Below are 18,763 nucleotides of genomic sequence, written 5' to 3'. Positions count from 1 at the left end.
AATAGAATATGAGAAAACCAGACAGCAGAGGACAGTATTCTGAGGTTAACAGAAATGGAAAGCAGCTACCTCTGCTATTCCTGAGTAAGGAGATGCAGAGAACATTTCACTAAGCCTGGAGAACAGGAGGGTTCTGTGTAGAGAGCACTGTCCCTCAGAACCTATTACCTAATGTCAATGATCAAAATTCTCCAATGATACCTGCCGACGAATAAATACTTCAAAATAAATACTCCTTGCTGCAGTCTGGCTACAGCAAAATAACCAGGGGGTGACTTGTGAAGCAACTTGTGAAGGTTGATACAGCAGGAGCGGGAGCCGCTTTATTGTAGGACAGTAGGGGTATATATACATAACTGAATACACAGCTTGTTCTTAATTAACATAAACTAGATGCAGCAGTCAACCAATTAGGAATCCTCATCATATTAATGATTACACACAGCCTTAACCTTAACTTAATTGACATAATCTAGACACAGCAGTCAGTCATTAAGGAATCTCTATCATCTTAATGGCTTGCTGGCCTCCCTCTGGCAAAATGCCAGGCTCCATATTGACTTGTCTGTGGCTCTCAACAACTTCTCGCTTTATGTTCTCATCACCTGTGGAGTGATTGCCTTTAAATAAGAGGTTCATTTAATGTAGCTCACAGTGTCCCATCAATGATAGAACAATTCAGGAGAGAGAAAAATGGGAGGTAAACTGGGTGAGGTAAAAAGAAACCATAAATTACAAAGCATTTTTAATAGATGAAACCGAGGACTATGCATTTCTAATAGAATAGATTTTATAGCTACTTTAGTACTTTAACAAATGTATATAATATATGAATTAATCCAGCATTTCCTTATAATCCTAAACAAATGGAATTTAATTTCCTATTAAAAGAGCATGAACCCACATGTGTAGATTTAATCCTTTATTTTAATTGTTATTGAATATATGATAGTAGTAATTAAAAACTATTTAAGTGGAACTTTAAAGTCATTACAGTATCACAGTAAACAATTGATTTGAGGAGGAAAACCCCAATGTTTTGTATTCCTTTATGATTGCAATCAAGTAGAATTGAGCTCTCCACTGTAAGAGACAAAATGTCTTGTTTTTGTTAATTTTAAAAATTATTGTGTATACAAAATATAGTAATTAAAAGTGCCATGAGTGAAACTACAATCAAATAATTAATATTTATTTAAAAACATAATTGTAACTTATTATTATAAGTAGCTAAGTTCTATTGAATAGGAGAGAATAGGCCTGCTGCACATGCTTTATAAGTATTGTATCATCAAATCCTCATAACAGCCCTAGGAAATAAGTTATTTATTACCCATGAACAAGTTGCCATTGCTTGTAAACAGAGTCTCACAGACCCCGTATGCCTATTCATTTCTCTATTCTCAATTGATTGGTGACTCCAGCGGAAAAGAGAAGTGTGCATGGGATCTTGAATGCACCAGAGTCTATAAACCCTCCACCACAGGGACTGCCTGAGGAACAGAATAAAAAAAGCAAAGTGGCTGCCCTGGTGAAGCTGGCATTAAAATTGAGTTAGAAACTATGCAGAGAGAATATTATGAAGGTAAAACATAATGTCAGGTCAATTACACTTCAAACAAGTAAATAATAGTCAAATACAAATGATTTAATATATATCTTTAAAATCCTCCTGCAAAATATGTCTATCCTTCCCAACTTAGTTAGAGGAATCTGTCACTTACAGCTTCATGGTTTTTTATCTAGACTCTTCTAGCATTGTTGCAAGTCAGCCCTCTTCAAATTTGATATTTTTCATGAAGGATATATTAACATCCTTGACTGGATATTGAGATCACTGAGTTTCATGCTGTGTGCAATCAGTCAGTGCCTGTAAGGTGTGCAGTGAGCTCTCCTTTTAAATAGTGAAAAGCTCGAAACAACCATTATTAGCATTAGACTGAATTCCTAAATATTTGTGCTATGTAGCTCGTGACAAGCTAACTCATCTTTCTGAGCTGAGGTTGGGAAATTACAACTTCCTGGGCCAATTGTAGACTATGGACTATATTTATGAGTACATTTTTTTTAACTTACTGTATTACTAAGCTTTTCATTCTGTGATAAACATCTGACAACTAAGAGGAAGAAAGATTTATTTTAGCTGATGGTTTCAGAGGTTTTAGTCCAAGGTCAGCTAGCTCCATTGCTTTAGGCCTGAGGTGAGGCAGAATTCAAATAGGTTGATATTTAAAACTTACCATGTCTAGATTAATGAGCAAATTAAAATTTTAACTAGTGGGAGTAATGAAGTGTTTAAAATAAATCTTATAAACTGTATATTTCCCTTGCATGTTTAGATATATATTTATACCTTTTGCAGAATTCATTCTTTTTTTAATTTTTATGAAAATAACATCAAGCACAATAACACCCATGCACATACTTGTTAATATATTTACAGTGACTAAAAATTAAACTAACTACAATTATATGAACAGTTATCCATCTGTGAAATTTTACTATTGTATATATATATATATATATATATATATATATATATATATATATATATATATATATATATAAAATATGCATTATAATAAAGTTAAGGTATTTATTTTAGTAGAAATGTAGGATTGCTCAGAAAACAAATGATCTACTAAATCAAGGTATGTGATAAGAAAGAATGGAAGAAAGAGCAGAGAAGCAATTTGAAATGATAATTTTATTTTCATATATTGCTGGAAGACATCAAGAAAATTGAAAGGGTGCTCATGTAACAGAATATACTGAAACTGTGAATTATTTATTTTTTATTTTATACTCAAAATGGTTCTTTAACAACAACAACAACAACAACAACAACAACAAAAACCATTACATTGTGGAATCTAAATTTATGTCAATGAGAGTTTTACACTCTGATGTATTAAAATTCATTGGCCTTCCTTGCTTATGATTATATTGCTTTACCATGTGTGATTTCCTGACATAATGCATTGGTCATTGGGAACGTATTAGTTTGATGCATTGCTCCTATCTTCTGATAGATTTTATTAGTATCAAAAAGCACATTACTAAATATCACCATTCTTCTCATCAGAAAAGTGTTTAGGATAAGTAAGTGGTCAAATTCACATTGGCAGATATATTTTTCTAAATCTGATATTCTTTGAAAGCTCAAAGTCTATCATTGGCAACAAATACTGTCAATTGTTGAACTTGGCATAAGAGACTCACTTCATTCATTTTTAAGAAAATGTCTGCCACACATCTAAATCAGAAAGATCACAGTTTGTCATTCTTTTAAGGTAAATTAACTTTGATAGAAATTGGAACTGGTTTTGCTCACAACTCAAATAACTGCACAAGTATAACATGTATATTCTTCAGTGAAATGATATAATTCTTACTGAGATTACAATATAATGGTCAAAATTAGTGTGATGACTAGCAGAACTGGTTCCACTCCCTCTATTTGTGTTAAGGAGCTATTGCTTTTTCACCATCACTACAAATGTGAAAACAACGAGAAAGTCAAATGACATCTTTGTTTAAAAAAATAAAATGAGAAAATTTTAGATTTCTTATGAAAATAATTTTGACCTCATGGATTTCTTTTGTCCCAGAACCTTCACTGTTTTCCAGATGACACTCTGATCATGGCAGGATAACTGTTTGAGTGGATTTAAAACACCAAGTATATTCTCTGAAGACCTAACAGATATTATACTGTATGCATGTGTGTACTATTTTGCTGCCTCAAAAAGTAAAAATGTAGATACAAAACAACTAAATGGGTAGGAGCTATCTACATGCCATTTTTTAAATTTACAATATAAAAAGTAAAAATATCATTATGTAGATTCTTTTTATTTCATTTTAAATGTTAAAATGATTTATCTTATTCATAAATTTCAGATTTAGGGAACTTTCTGTTTGCAAAAATACTTCATCTTGGCTTGTCAGAATGGTTCCACAACCCAAAAGCTTTAAATTCTCATCAAAGAAAATGTAGGGAAAATTGGCTATCAACAGGCAGAAAACTGAAAAATGTGGGGCCGGAAACTCAAAAACAGTTAGAACAAAACAGAAAAGCAGAACAACATTGGTTTAGGAGGTGATTTCTTGGATTTGAGGACAAGAGCAGAGGCATCAGACTGAAACACTTTTGTCCCACAAGAAAAACAAGTGTCAGAATGAACAGGCAGCCCACATATCAAGAGAAAACATTTTCACATCATGGATCAGCCAAAGGGCTCATATTCAAAATACAGAGATGCTCCTTGCCTTACAGTGAGGTCATGTACTTACAAACCTATGATAAGTTGAAAATATCATGTTAAACTGTATTTAATACACTTAACCTATGGAATATCATTGTTGAACAAGATAGTACACTGCAGAGTAATGGGTGTTTCTCATGATCATGTGGCTCACTGTGAGCTGAAAACCACAGCCATGGACTAACCTTGGAAAAGGGTCATATAGCAACACATCACTGATCCAGGACAAGATCAAAATTCAAAACTCCAAGTACTATTTCTAACAAATGCATATGGTTTTCACACTATCTTAAAACCCAATGCCATAATTAAGTCACAGACCATCTGTAGAAGGAAATTAAATTACTCAACAACATGAGAGGAAATAATCTGATTAAAAAATAAGCAAAGGACCTGAATAGACATTTCTTTCAGAAAAAAATGCATAAAGACAATGATGTTGAAGAAACACTCAACCTCACTAATCAGCAGAGACATACAGATAAAAATCACAGTATCACCTTAGATCTGTTAAAATGATATTAACAAAAACATGAAAGATAACAAGTTTTGGTGAAGATGTGGTGCAAAGGGAACCCCATGCAATGTTGCTGGGAATGTAAATTAGGACAGTTATTCTGGAAAATAGTATGAAGGTTCCTCAAAAATTTGAAACTGGAAATACCATATGATCCAGCAATACCATTTCTGGACATATAACCAAAGGAATTGAAATCTGGATATCAAAGAGATGTTTGCCCTCCCTCATTCCTCACAGCAATATTCATAATAGCCATAATATAAAAAAGTCTACATCTATGAAGAGATGAATGGATAAGGAAAATTCACATATATGCAGAATTAAATACGATTTGGTTTTAGAAAGAGGATAATTTTTTCTGGTAACACAAATGAACTAATGAATCTGAAGAGATCATGCTAAGTGAAATAAGTCATGCCCAGAAAGACAAATACCCCTGATCTTACTTATATGTAGAATGTAAGATAAAGTTGAGCTCAAAGAAGTAGAGAGTAGAATGGTGTTTATCAAAGAATGAAAGGTGAGCCAAGGGGGAAATATTGGTCAAGGGGCATAATGTTTGAGATACGTAGGAGGAATAAGTTTTGTTGATCTCTTCACAGCAAGGGACTTACAGTTAACAATAATGAATTGTATATTTCTAAATTACTAAAAATGCTGTAGTTAAGTATTTTTACTATGAAGAAATGATAAGTATGTGAGGTACTGTACATGTTAATTAGTTATGCTAATCATTCTACAAGTACACATGTGTCAACATATCACCTTTCATACCATAAATATGTACAGTTTTTGTGTGAATTAAAAATAAAATGCAATTAAAAAAAAGAAATTTGAATGACATTAGTCAAGTTATGGGACCAGCTTTTTTTTCCATGACTGGATAAAGAAAATATAGTATATTCATATAATGAATTTTATTCAGTCCAAAAGAATGAAATTATGTCATTTGCTGGTCAATAGGTGGAACTGAAGAACATCATTCTGAGTGAAATAAGTTAGGCTTAGACAGTCAAGGATCTAATATACTCTGTAGTATGCAAAAGTTAGACAGAAATAAGGATTTTTTTAAAGTGGGGGACCTCATGAAAATAGAAGGGATAACTGTGGAGTATATGAAAAAAATCAAAGGGGAGGGAGGAGAGATGGAAAATGGGAAGAACAGTGAAATAAAATTCACCAAATTGTGGTATATGCACAAAGATACCAAAATTAATTCCATTTTAATGTATAACTATAATGCACCAATTAAAAAAATACTAGAATAAAGACCAATAGAGTAGATGAAGGGAACTAGGGAAAATGAGGGGGATTATCATAGAGATTAAAAAGGAGCACATTTATGAATTTATGATTGTGCCAAAATGAATCCCACAATTATGTATAATGCACTAATAAATATATTTTTAAAAGAAAATTTAGCATGTCAGTTCTATTTCAGGACTACCAATTAGACTGAATTTTATTCACATGCACCTTCAATAACATACAGAGGTTATTCACATGCACATCAAGTTTTAGAAGCTGTGTCCTAAAGTACTTTGTGACAGAGAGAAATCTTTTTATATCCTCTGATTCATTTATTAACCTGTTCATTTTTAACCATCTATTCTATGAATAACTGTGGTGAATCTCTCTGGTGTTAAGCACTGTGATTAGCATTAAGCATACAGCAATGAATCAGATTTTGTCCTCATGTTTAAATGGAATCTACAAGTAAACAAGTATTTTCAACAACGAATAAAAATAATCTCTTTCTTTTTTGTTCAAAGGGAAGCAGACTTATCTACTACAACAAAAGACGTACACCGCTTATTAATAAATGCAGATAATAATCCCAGCCACCTTTTTGCAGGGTAGTACATTTAGTAAGCAGACTGTCATTGTACTTAAAGAAAGTAAAATAAAAATACTCAGCTAAACTCCATCACATAACCATTTTAGTAACAATCTTCTCTGACTATTTCTTTAGAAGAATCAAGCAGTGTGTTATTGTAATCACAGCACATTTTTTTGAATTTAAAACATAAAGGTTTTCTTTGTGGTTTTTTTTTTTTTTGTAGACAACACTACTCTATTTTTTGTAGCTTTTATTCAAAAATATTCTCAAGTAAGAGACAACCATGGACCAAGAAGAAAATATAGGTTCAGGAAATAAATAGACTATGAACATTTTTCTTGTGGCAATAGTTGTCATCTGACAGAAGCAACCTGTGTAGTGCAGCAAAACTGTCAATCGGTTATGTAATTGCTAGGATTTTCAAATTTGATGTGAAATCACCCTGGCTCACTCTTCTGAACCATAGAAAATGCTGGAAAACTTGCTGTTTACAATCAAACTATCTAACATAGAAGTCTAAATAATATTACTAACTCATATCTACTAGGTAGCTTGGCTCATAAATGACCTATATCTCAACACTCATTTAAAAGATATTTTTCCATAGAATATGTTGCCTGGATGGGAAGCATCAGCTCTAACAAATAAAAAAGAAAAAAAAAACTCTGTCTACTCGTTCTTAGGTTAACCTAAAACAATTTACTATCCTAAGTGCCTAGGCCATCCCTCATTTAACATTCTCTGCTAGGGACTTCTATGGTGAAGTGGTTGCTGTCTTGAGGTACCTAAGAATGCCCCTAACCAAAGGAAACATTCACTCATTGGACAGAGAAGGTGTAAGCCCTGGGGTAGTCTAACAGACATATCTTTCTATTATTTCATTACTAAATTGACTGAAAAATAAATTGACCCAATTGTTATCTTAGTTCAAAATGATTAGGACATGAAATACAAGGAGTCTATAAAAGGAGGCATAAGCATAGAAGCAGAACATGTAGCAAATAAAGAAAATCTAGAGAAGGGAATGGAAATGGAATGTCTGAATCTCCAGAATGAGAACCAGTTTTCTATGTTTGTCAGTTGTTTCTTGATCAAGGGGAAATTTAAAGGCAATTGAACACCCCCAGCTGTCAATGGGTTATTATAGTTGTTGGTACAAATGAGAGGTGCCATTGTTTCTAGAAAGAAAAGAAGCAGATTCCAGTTTTATGATGTACAGTTTTGTGGCAAATTAGAGGGCTTCCTGCATTTCTTCTTTCTTGTGTTTGTGTGCTTAATAAGTTTCAACAACCTGTACTTTTCTGTTCCTTTCTACCTGGAAGCCTCAAGCTAAAAAGAAGAGAACCAAGAGAAGCCAATTAAGTTTGTTCTGTACAAATTATCTAGGAGATATGTTTCCAAATAGAATTGGCTATGGCTTTCTATTTCCCCTTCTGTTCTGCAACCACAACCACAGGAAGAAGAAGGGAAAGTCCTGGCATTCACTTCCTTTGATAGCAAAAATGCAGACCCTTTAATGATAGGATATTAGTAAATATCCTATTATTTAAGAATTTCTCCAAGTTATGTTTAGTAAAAGAAAATTTTCATTATATAAATTTACAAACTCTCTGTCAGAACTCAACAACCAATTTTGGTAGTAGAGATATGCTGAGGTTTTGGCTGGGAAATGTTTCTGATTCACTCAGGCATGGTGTGAGCTACAACACTAAGTATGAGAAATGCCCTTGAGCTGACCTTGAAGAACTCAGAGAGAGAGGATGAGAAGTAACCATGCAAGGGTCACATGTAGGGCTTCTTAATATTTAGATTCCTTAGGAATCTTAAAAGCTAAAAAGCTAGCATCAGCTTCTTTATGAGAAGAGGTATCAATTGATGTAATATTGAGAATCATCACCAAAAAGAAGCTATATTATTCTGAATCAATTAAGTTAAAGATATTTATTTTCATTAGTGGATGAGTGAAGAAATCACAGTGCTTGTTTACAAACTGTTCCATTTATGAAAAATTGTCAACAACGGCATAGACCATGTTAGAGACCAGCTTTTCTCCAGCACACCTGTTTATTAGTCATTAGGGCAAACACATCTACCTCATGGCTTCTTTTCCAAAAATATATGAAAGTCGAGGCTTTTATTTTTTCAAATATGTGGTTTTTAGTCTTTCTAGAATAGAAATATAGACCCGGCGACTGGAAAACTTAACTTTAAGTTATTACAACATATTTAGATTAGATTAAGGGTCAAGTCTAATGAATACACTGTTTTATTCATTGAGAGATATTACTGTGGCTTTTTTTATTCTCTTTCTATGTTCTATTACACAAAAATTTTGAAGGAATGTGTTACCTAGAGAGAGAATTAATTTATATGACTTTCATCGAGCCTTTATTTTATTTATAACTGAGGGATATTAATTACTTAGGGAAATATTTTTTAAGAAATGATTTCCCCATATTTTTCTAGAAAAGAGTAGAAATGGTACATTAAAAATGAGTTATCAACATGCCATAAAATCAAGGATTTCAATCAAAAAGAGAAAGATTCTTATAAAAGTAATAGAAGATTGTGGTGTGTGTGTCTGTGTGTGTGTGTGTGTGTGTGTGTGTGTGTGTTTGTGTGTGAATATAGCTGTGGGTGCTTATATTCCAAATAACTTTCATTTTGTTTTCTGTATGGCTTTAAAGGTCAAAAGTAATTTTCTAAGAATATATATATATATATATATATATATATATATATATATATATATATATATTATTTGTCAGTGGACCTTTATTTTATTTATTGATACATGGTGCTGAAAATAGTACCCAGTGCCTCACACATGCTAGGCAACCGCTCTGCCACTGAGCCACAACCCCAGCCCACCTGTATATTTTTAAATATCAGATTAAGAAGAAGGTCAGAGGAAGGCTGATTTACAGTATGCAGCTTGTGTATTTATTATCTGGTGTAGTATTAACAAAATTCATTCTAATCTGTCTCACCATCTTAGATTACTAAGCTAAATTTCAAAGACAGGCTAGAGTCATGAAAATCAAACCTGGATATTCGGGATCCAATAGTTTAAATTAGGTCTATTATTTTGTTCAAGAATTAGGAGTCAATAGAGTCCTAATATATGAATATTCATCATTAATTTAGTAGTCGTTATTTAATGTGCTATTCAGTTGATTTAACTTTTCCCTATATAATCACTTCCATACATTTGTAACATTGAATCTGAAGAATTCTTCTTTTCTTTGAGAGGAGCCAATTGAATCTCTTAATAATGTTGCTGACATAGTCATACAAAACTTAACTCACAAATTAACTTTATGCAAAATGTTTACATTACATATTCTACTGCTAGAGAAATCCTCTGTGACAGAAAAAAATCATTAATATGTATGTTAGTTTTAATCTTCCCAACAAATTAGCTTTCCATTATTTTGGTGAACAATAAAAACATCATATTGAATTTAGGGTAACTATAATTAAGATTAATTCTAGATGATTATATGTTAAAACATAAGGCATGTAGCTTCCAATCACAGAAATATATACCTCCTTGTGTTTCTTCATTATAAGGTGTATAATTGATGTGCAGTAAATATTAAGATGACATTAATTTATTTAACACATGCAAATTAGTTCAAGATGATAGAAAAATGTAGTAAAACAAATGCTTAGGTGATACAGGTCTTGAAGGCTTTTGGTATTTGCAAGTTCTAAAATGTCAAAGGAGGTCAACATGGCTTATTAAATGTGGGTGTGAAAATAACAACGGATGAATTATGAATTAGTTCACATGAAATGGAGATTACTTTAGATTTAGTTCATGTGTCCAAAACGTTGTGGCAATATGAAACCCAATTTATGCCTTCTCATATTATGCACACTTCCATATGGTGGTCAGGGAGGCATAAAAACTTTAACCACTGAAACTTCAGTACTAGATGATTCATTAATTACTCTGGTAGGTAAATTCAGGGCAGGTGTTTATGAATTTCAGTTTCATGAGAGTTACCACTACTGACAGCATAAAGGGACTCCACGCTTCCCTTTAGTACTTTTAATTATGATGCCAGGTCCATTGGAGGCAAACATATCCAGTGATATTTTCTTATTATCCTCAAGGCATCTTTTTATTACTCCTATTCCTTAGCCTAGGTGGGTTTTAATAAAGTGAAGTGATAACAGCCACCTGAGTGTACTACAATAAAGTTCAGTGAGGGCTGAGTCTCTGTGGCAATTTACCAATCACAATGCCAGGCCATTTTATGTCATTAGCTTTCTAATAAAAATACTTTTTAGTTGTGAAGTAGGTCAGGGGAAGGCTCATAAAAATGCACAGGGGAAAAGAGATAAAAACATGATAGTGTCTGTGAATGTATGAAAACCTGTTGACTTATACACTGTAAGAGGGTAGATTGGGTGTCATGGGCCTATATATCCATAAAGCTCATTTTATAAAAAGTGTCAAAGGGTCAGTGGAAAGTGCAGTGGCAGAGAAGTGGAGAATCTTTTAAAACCACCATAATATAAGTAAATGGTTAGTGTCAATATCTCAGACACAATTCAGTTGTTTCCATTAGGTTCTAACTACATGAATTACAGTAAGAAAAATCAACTTTTAAAATAAATTTTTATGTCATTTCTCTAATTGTTCACTTCTCTAATGGTCATTTGGGAATTCTTTGTATAAATAAATTGTAATTTAAAAAAGCTCAAATATTAATTGCTACAAAATGTAGATAAGTAAGAATTTTTTTCTTTTCCTTCTTTTTCAGCTGAACCCTTTGAATTCCCTATTATGTTAATCCATCAATGAATGTACATTTTCCTGAAAGTATTTTCAAACATTGATAATTTTATTGATTTGTTTCACTATTTTCAGTTAGGAGAAATGATAAGGACATATGATGAAATAAAATGTCACAAAATTAGAAAATGAATTAATTAAAATTATTTTAATGGTCCACTCTCAGGAACAAAATGGGATAACAATAATTTGTCAATTTTGAATTTAGGGTAACTATAATTAAGATTAATTCTAGATTATTACATGTTAAAACATAAGGCATATAGCTTCCAATCACAGAAATAAGAAATAATGTAAAATAAAGTTTTACATTTCTTTTGCCCAGGATTGTTTTGCTTTTTTTCCCTATTCTGCAGCACTATTAACTGCTGAATTTGTTTCATAGCCTAAGAATTATTGCATTTACTTGGAGGTGACTTTCAAAAATCATTTTATTAATAGTTAAGGTTTTTGGCAATGACAAACAGAAAAACAAGATAAATATTGCAACTGCATTGAATATTACATCTTCTAATTACTGATAACTTTGTAAGCTACGAATATGTCTAAGTTTAGGGAATCAATATACATGGTTTCTCTAAGTTCTGTCTTCCATAGAGGATTGAAGCAGACAAGATGATCTTAATATTTTTAAATAATATTTAGTCTTGCTTTCGTGTGCATGGTTCTTTAGATGCTGAGTTAAGTTGAAAATCCAGGTTTAAAAGTTCATTTAAGATTACTTAGAAATGCTAAAACATTTCATTACTTATAAATCCTACCTAGAATTCATTCAGTAAGTGCTTTGACATCCATGCATCTTTTCCTTAAAATAACTGATTTAGTAGACTGTATCTTTGTATTACTTTAAAATGTTTCAACAGAACTCTTTTAAAATACAAAACCAGTGCTTAATTATTTAATGACACACAATCCGCTCTCTTAAAGTGTATAAGTCAACAGGTTTTGGTCATTCACAGACATCATGTTTTTATCTCTTTTTCCCTCGTGCACTAACCCTAACCCTGAGATGGGTATCATAGAGTAGCACAACCATGGAGAGAGAGTAAGAGCTTTTTTTTGTGGGTGGGGGGAGGTCTTATAACTGTATTTCAGGTTTTAGTCCAAGATCAAAGTCTTAGATTGCATTATATAAAGGGGCTTCTGTGAATACTGTAATGGGGATATTTGTTAATGAAGAGATCCATAGATTGCATGGTTCCAAATATCAGTTTTTCTTTTATTACTTCTTGTGTATTATTTAATAGAATGTTATTTTGTAAGTAGTTATAATCTTAAATGTTTCCATAATAATTATATACTTGATGGATACATGGCACAATTAACACTGTAGTGGAAATCCCATGAGTTCAATCATTGATGCTACTATGCAATTTTAAATACAATCAAATGAATGGTTATCAGTGAAGTATCATAATTAACTGTTTTAAATATCATAAAAGTGTTAAAATGTTAAATTTACAATTTATTTTAGTACAGAAGTGAAAAACTGCTATACAATCAAGTATTTGAAAGAAAAATCACATTTCACAAAAATAAAATGAAAACATGTACTTGCTGTTTACTACTGTTACAGTTCTCAATAACCTCCTTTACAGTAAAATGACTGTACTCAAAAAAAAAAGTGTTGCAAAATACTTAAAACATTTTTAATTAGCTGGGCATGGCTGTGCTTTTCTGGAAGCTTAGTGGTGTTACAGAAAAGGCATGGTGGCGCTTTCCTGTAATCCCAGTGACTCTGGAGTCTGAGGCAGGAGGATCACATGTTTGAGATCAGCCTTAGTAATTTAGGCCCTAAGCAGCTTAGTGAGACCCTGTCTTAAAATAAAAGGGTTGGGGTATAGCTCAGTGGTAAAAAGCCCCTGGGTTCAGTTCCCAGGACAAAAGAAAAAGAAAAAGAATAGAAAAGAAAAGCGTTTCTCCATTTGTGGTGTCTGATTGTGTGTATATATCTATCAAAATTGATTCTTTGTCAGATTTGGTTATTATCAAAAACAAAATTCCTCAAATCTCCTCAACTGTAACTAAAACATTTAAGATGGCTTATAAAAAATAATTTAAAGTCACTAAATTACAAAATGGAATAAAATTTATTAAAGCCTCAAGAAAAAAAATGATATTCTGGCCTCCTATGACCATTATCATATTAATCATACTCATTTCAAAGTATAAAACAAATAATTCAAAAGAAAGACATTGTACCCATATAAAATAAAGAACTCATTCTGGTAAACACAGACACAAACACTCACACATACCCACACACACACACACACACACACACACACACACACAAATAAATAAATAAATAAATTTCTGAAAAATTAAGAATAGAAAATCATGGATGTTATAAAAATCTTTAATTAATTTGAGAAAAGTATAGAAAAGTCAATACTTATATTTCAGTCAAAAATGTTTGAAATGGTTTTGATCTGGATCAAAATATATATATAAAAATTACTCCTACAATTTTAAACCTGATTTTTCTATCAATGTTCTTTAATACTTATGAAGAAAGGCAAATTGGTAATTTAATATATATTAACTTCAAACTTTAAAATTTGTATGTCTTAAAAGTTTGTTGTTAAAAAAAGATACTGAACTGCAGTTAAACCTTTATTCAGTTAATCAAAGATATGTTGAATATCATAGAAAAGTGTTATAGAGTTAATATGTAAAAATTACATGATAGAATGTAAAAATTAAGCCAAACATAAACTACATTAATAGAGTGATCTTTTTTCAGGAGAATTAGAAAATATATTGTTGACATAAAAAATTCTACTAATATCAGCTGGGGTCAAGGGAGTTTTGTTGAATGTGGCATTTGAGCTAGAGATGAGGGGAGAAAGAGTAGATCAGGGGGACCTTTATAAAGAAAATAAGAAATGCATTCAACATGAAGATTAAAGATGAGGAAAATGTCAAAGATGAAGGTCTCAAGTATGACTTTCATCCCCAACATCATCATTTATTATTATCATCATCAACATCATCATTTATTTAACTGCTATTTATGAAACACTGAAAATGTAGAGGGTTAGAGACTTAAGGATGAGTAAGTGTAGATAATAACTGGACATGCTGCTCAAATTGTTTGCATAAGTATTGTGAGGGAAGAATGAGCTTCAGGGATTTAACTCATGAAATTTTACACATGTGAACATACAATACATGTGAAAGAAAGAGTATTTGTTTTTATAACTGTGCTCATTTACTCCCTATGCCAGCATACTCTAGTTAGAAGGCATGAAGAAAAGGTAGGCAAATAATAGACTCTAGATGTCATTACATCACAGTTACACACTGCTCAGACAGACTAAAATCTCTGAAAACTTAGAAAGTACAATTGCATAAGTATAACATGAACCAGCTTCTCTGATTTCCCTTGTTCCAGGCCACTGGTTTCAGAATGCCTAGGTGTTCCTCACTCAGTCTCCATCACCTCCCCCCAAAAATGTAAATGCCAAGTTTGTTCACTATGTGTATAATTTAAAATATAAAAAAATCTTATTTTTGGACCATGGAAATTGGTACAATTTAGAGTTGAAGTAGTTTTCTTGTTCCATTTTTTTACCCTATATATACTTTTAGTGCCTAAATTATGGCACTATTTACTTTCTTTGGTGTGATGGTTCATATATATCTTATTTTACACCTAAACTTTCTTTCCCCAGCGTATCTTAAGATCATTCCTCTTGCAAGTTTCCTGCCTTATGATACATATTATCTTGGAGGACACTGGCTTTTTCTTAGGCACACTGGGAACTAGGACAACTTAATGTTAAAAAAGCTATTTTCTTTCATGCACATCCAGTTGTTTTTGGGGGGTGCTGGTCATACAAACAAATTAGGCAAGCTAATGCTGATTTTGTCATTGTTTCTGCAGCCTAACATATAAAATCCTTCCTGTGTGGGGACTTGCATAGAAGTGAGGGCCCTGGAGAAGGATACATGTCACTCAACCAGGCAGTAACTACTGCACAAAATGCCTTGAGATAGAGGAGGCTCTGCTTGACAAAGCACAGAGAGGGACAGAGATGCTCCCTGTTCAGCCTATTTCCATGAACTTTCCCCATAAGCATCTCTTAATGATGTCTTATGCCTAACTCACTGTCTCTGGGTATTTTCTATTGGTCTTCCAGCAACATATCCCACTACCCTGGCACAATTGGATTGTAGACATGACAATTACTCAAGCATTTTTAGTAAATTTCTTTAAATTGAGTATTTAATATTTAATAACGGAAGTAAAAATATTTCTTTATTCAGATATTCACATGCTTCACATAAATTTTACCTACATCTATCTCTAATGCTGTTCACTTTTTATGTGAATAATATATCTTCCACAGTCCTAATTGTATGCAATATTTTAGAAAATCGTGTGTGATTTTTAAAATTTCAATTTTGAGGTTACTGAATTTGAGATTAATTACTCTTAACTGTCTCTTCTCTGTAGGTGAAAATATTTTTCTTCTTGTTTTTAAATTTATGGTACATTTATCTTTAAATAGTGCATAAAACAAAACTGTATGTATTTATAGAATACTGTGAGATGTTTTGATATCCCTATATTAATATATTATATATTATCTCAAGATATATACATATATATATACACATATGCACATATATATAACTTTTTTATAGACATTTCATTTTTTCCTCCATTTGTTTAAAACTATTTATATAAATCAAAATTCAAAGAGTAGTGTTGATGGATATTGATGGATATAGATATATATATATATATCTCACCTATAAGTTTTACTTCAGCTTAAACATATGTATTTCTTCAAACATTTAGGATTTCTGTATTGAGAAAACATTCAAAATACTTTCTTCTAGCTTTTTGAAACATACAATATGGCATCATTATCTGCATCTCTGTACTATGTATTACCATCAGAAATTTAAATTAAGGAATAGTCTCTTTTTGATACTGATTTACATAAAGAATTTAGAGAACATTCTAAAACATTCTGTAAATTCTCTTTTATTGCTAAGTAATAATTCATTGTGTATATATGCCACAATGTTTTTTTATCCACTCATCTATTGAAAGGCATCTAGGTCAGTTCCACAGTTTAGCTATAGTGAATTGTGCTGCTATAAACATTGATATGGCTGTGTCCCTGTAGTATGCCATTTTTAAGTCCTTTGGGTATAGACCAAGGAGAGGATTAGCTGCGTCTTTTTTTTCTTTTAAGAGAGAGAGAGAGAGAGGGAATTCATTTAATATTTATTTTTCAGTTTTCGGTGGACACAGCATCTTTATTTTATTTTTATGTGGTGCTGAGGATTTAACCCAGTGCCCTGCACATGCCAGGTGAGCGCGTTGACGCTTGAGCCACATCCCCAGCCCAGCTGGGTCTTTTAATAAATATTTCATCTCACTTTTTTATAGACATTTCATTTTTCCCTCCATTTGTTTAAAACTATTTATATAAATCAAAATTCAAGAGTAGTGTTGATGGATATTGTGGACTCTATACTAAGATTAGATGCTGCATTGAACTCTTTTGTATTATGCCTGCATTAACTAGTGCTGTTATAAAATCCCTATGTTTAGTAGATTAAAACAGTCTTTATTGATGACAAGCCTTTGAGGTGGCTGTGCTATTCTGCTTATTCTGTATAGGCTTGATTTTATATGTGGTTGATCATCTAGTTATCTGGCTGGTTGGATGTCTTCTTCAGGGATAATTCAGCTCTGTGGCACATGGTTTCTTAACTCTTATCCCCTCATTAGTTTGTTCTTATGTGAAGAAGTTCCCCAAGTGTACTAATGAAGCATACCATGACTCTTGAGGCCTAGGCTTCTATGGTGAAATACTGCCTCTGCCAAGGAGTGTCTTGGGTAAGCCAAGAGGTCACTTTCTTACTGTTTACAGGAAGAAGCTACGAGGTCACATTGTCAAGTGCATGAGGATAGCATGGCAAGAAATCAAGATGTAGGGCTGTTTTATAATTCAGATATCAAAATTCCATTCTTGCAGAGAATATAAACTTATCAAATTAAATACAAAACCTCCACTAAAGTTCTGTTAAAAACTTTCTCTCTGAAATTTTAGATAATCCAAAGCCTGATCATAAAACTTCAAAATAAAAGCATAATATATGAGATCACTATTTAAAATTTTCAATCTCCCAGTTGATGTTGAGAGATGACATTCAAAGTCTTTGTATTTCAAGTACTGTATTAAATAATTACAAAACATTAAATAAAACATGAAAAATGGGACATCTCTTGTACTTCATATGTAGAGAAATTCAAATAAAGATTTTCAACTTATTTTGTATGCAATGTAACATAAGTTTTGTATTAACTTATAGTTTTTGTCTTTTTTGAAATTAACTATGGTTGATTTAAAAGTAATTATCTGATGATGAAATGCAAAATGATATGGCCACTTTGGAATGCAGTTTGATACTTTCCTTCAAAAATAAACATATTCTTATCACATGATCCAGCAATTTAACAAAAGGGTTGAAAACAAGTCTACATAAAACCTGCACACGTTAAATGTTCATGTCAACTTTATCCCATGTCAACTTTATTGCTAAACGTTGGAAACAACCAAGATGTCCTTCAGTAGGGGAATGAATAGATAAACTGTAGTATAGTCAACCATGGGGTATTATTCAGGGATCAAAAGGAATGAGCTATGAAGCTATAAAAAGATATGAAAGAAACTTAAATGCATATTAGGAAGTGAAAGAAGTTAATCTAAAAAGGCTTGATACTGTATGGTTTCAAATACATAACATTCTGGAAAAAAAAAAACTATAGAGAAAGTTAAAACTCAATGCTTGCCAGAGTTAGAGAGGAGAGAGGGATAAACAAGTAGAAAACATGATTAGGTACAGTGCATATTTAATATTCACTTTATCACAAATTAATGGAGTGCAATTGTTCTGGATTTGTGTATATAGAATTATAAAATCCCATCTTTTGCTACTATTGGTAAAAGTTGGCAATTTATTGGAATCCATCTATGAATTCCAAGTGTATCTATCCTTCATAGATTTTCAGTTTTATAGGAATATTATTTTTCTATAGCACTTACACTCAATAAAACTTTATTTATATAATGAATACAAAAATAATTTTATCTTCAATGTTGAAATTTAACTCTCTATTTATAGGAATATGCATAATAACAAAAACCAGTAATGAATAATAACATGGCTTAAAGCAGTCCAAAGCATGTTCAGAAATAATCCACAGATTTTCAACTTAAATCATGTGATCAGACCTATTGAGTCTGGCATCTATTCAATATTTGCAAAATTTAACTACTAAGTAAGGCAACATATTAACG

The sequence above is a fragment of the Callospermophilus lateralis genome, unplaced genomic scaffold (genome assembly GCF_048772815.1).
Source record: "Callospermophilus lateralis isolate mCalLat2 unplaced genomic scaffold, mCalLat2.hap1 Scaffold_83, whole genome shotgun sequence".
NCBI lineage: Eukaryota > Metazoa > Chordata > Mammalia > Rodentia > Sciuridae > Callospermophilus > Callospermophilus lateralis.
The sequence above is the reverse complement of the archived record's forward strand: the minus strand, read 5'-3'. Positions refer to the sequence as shown.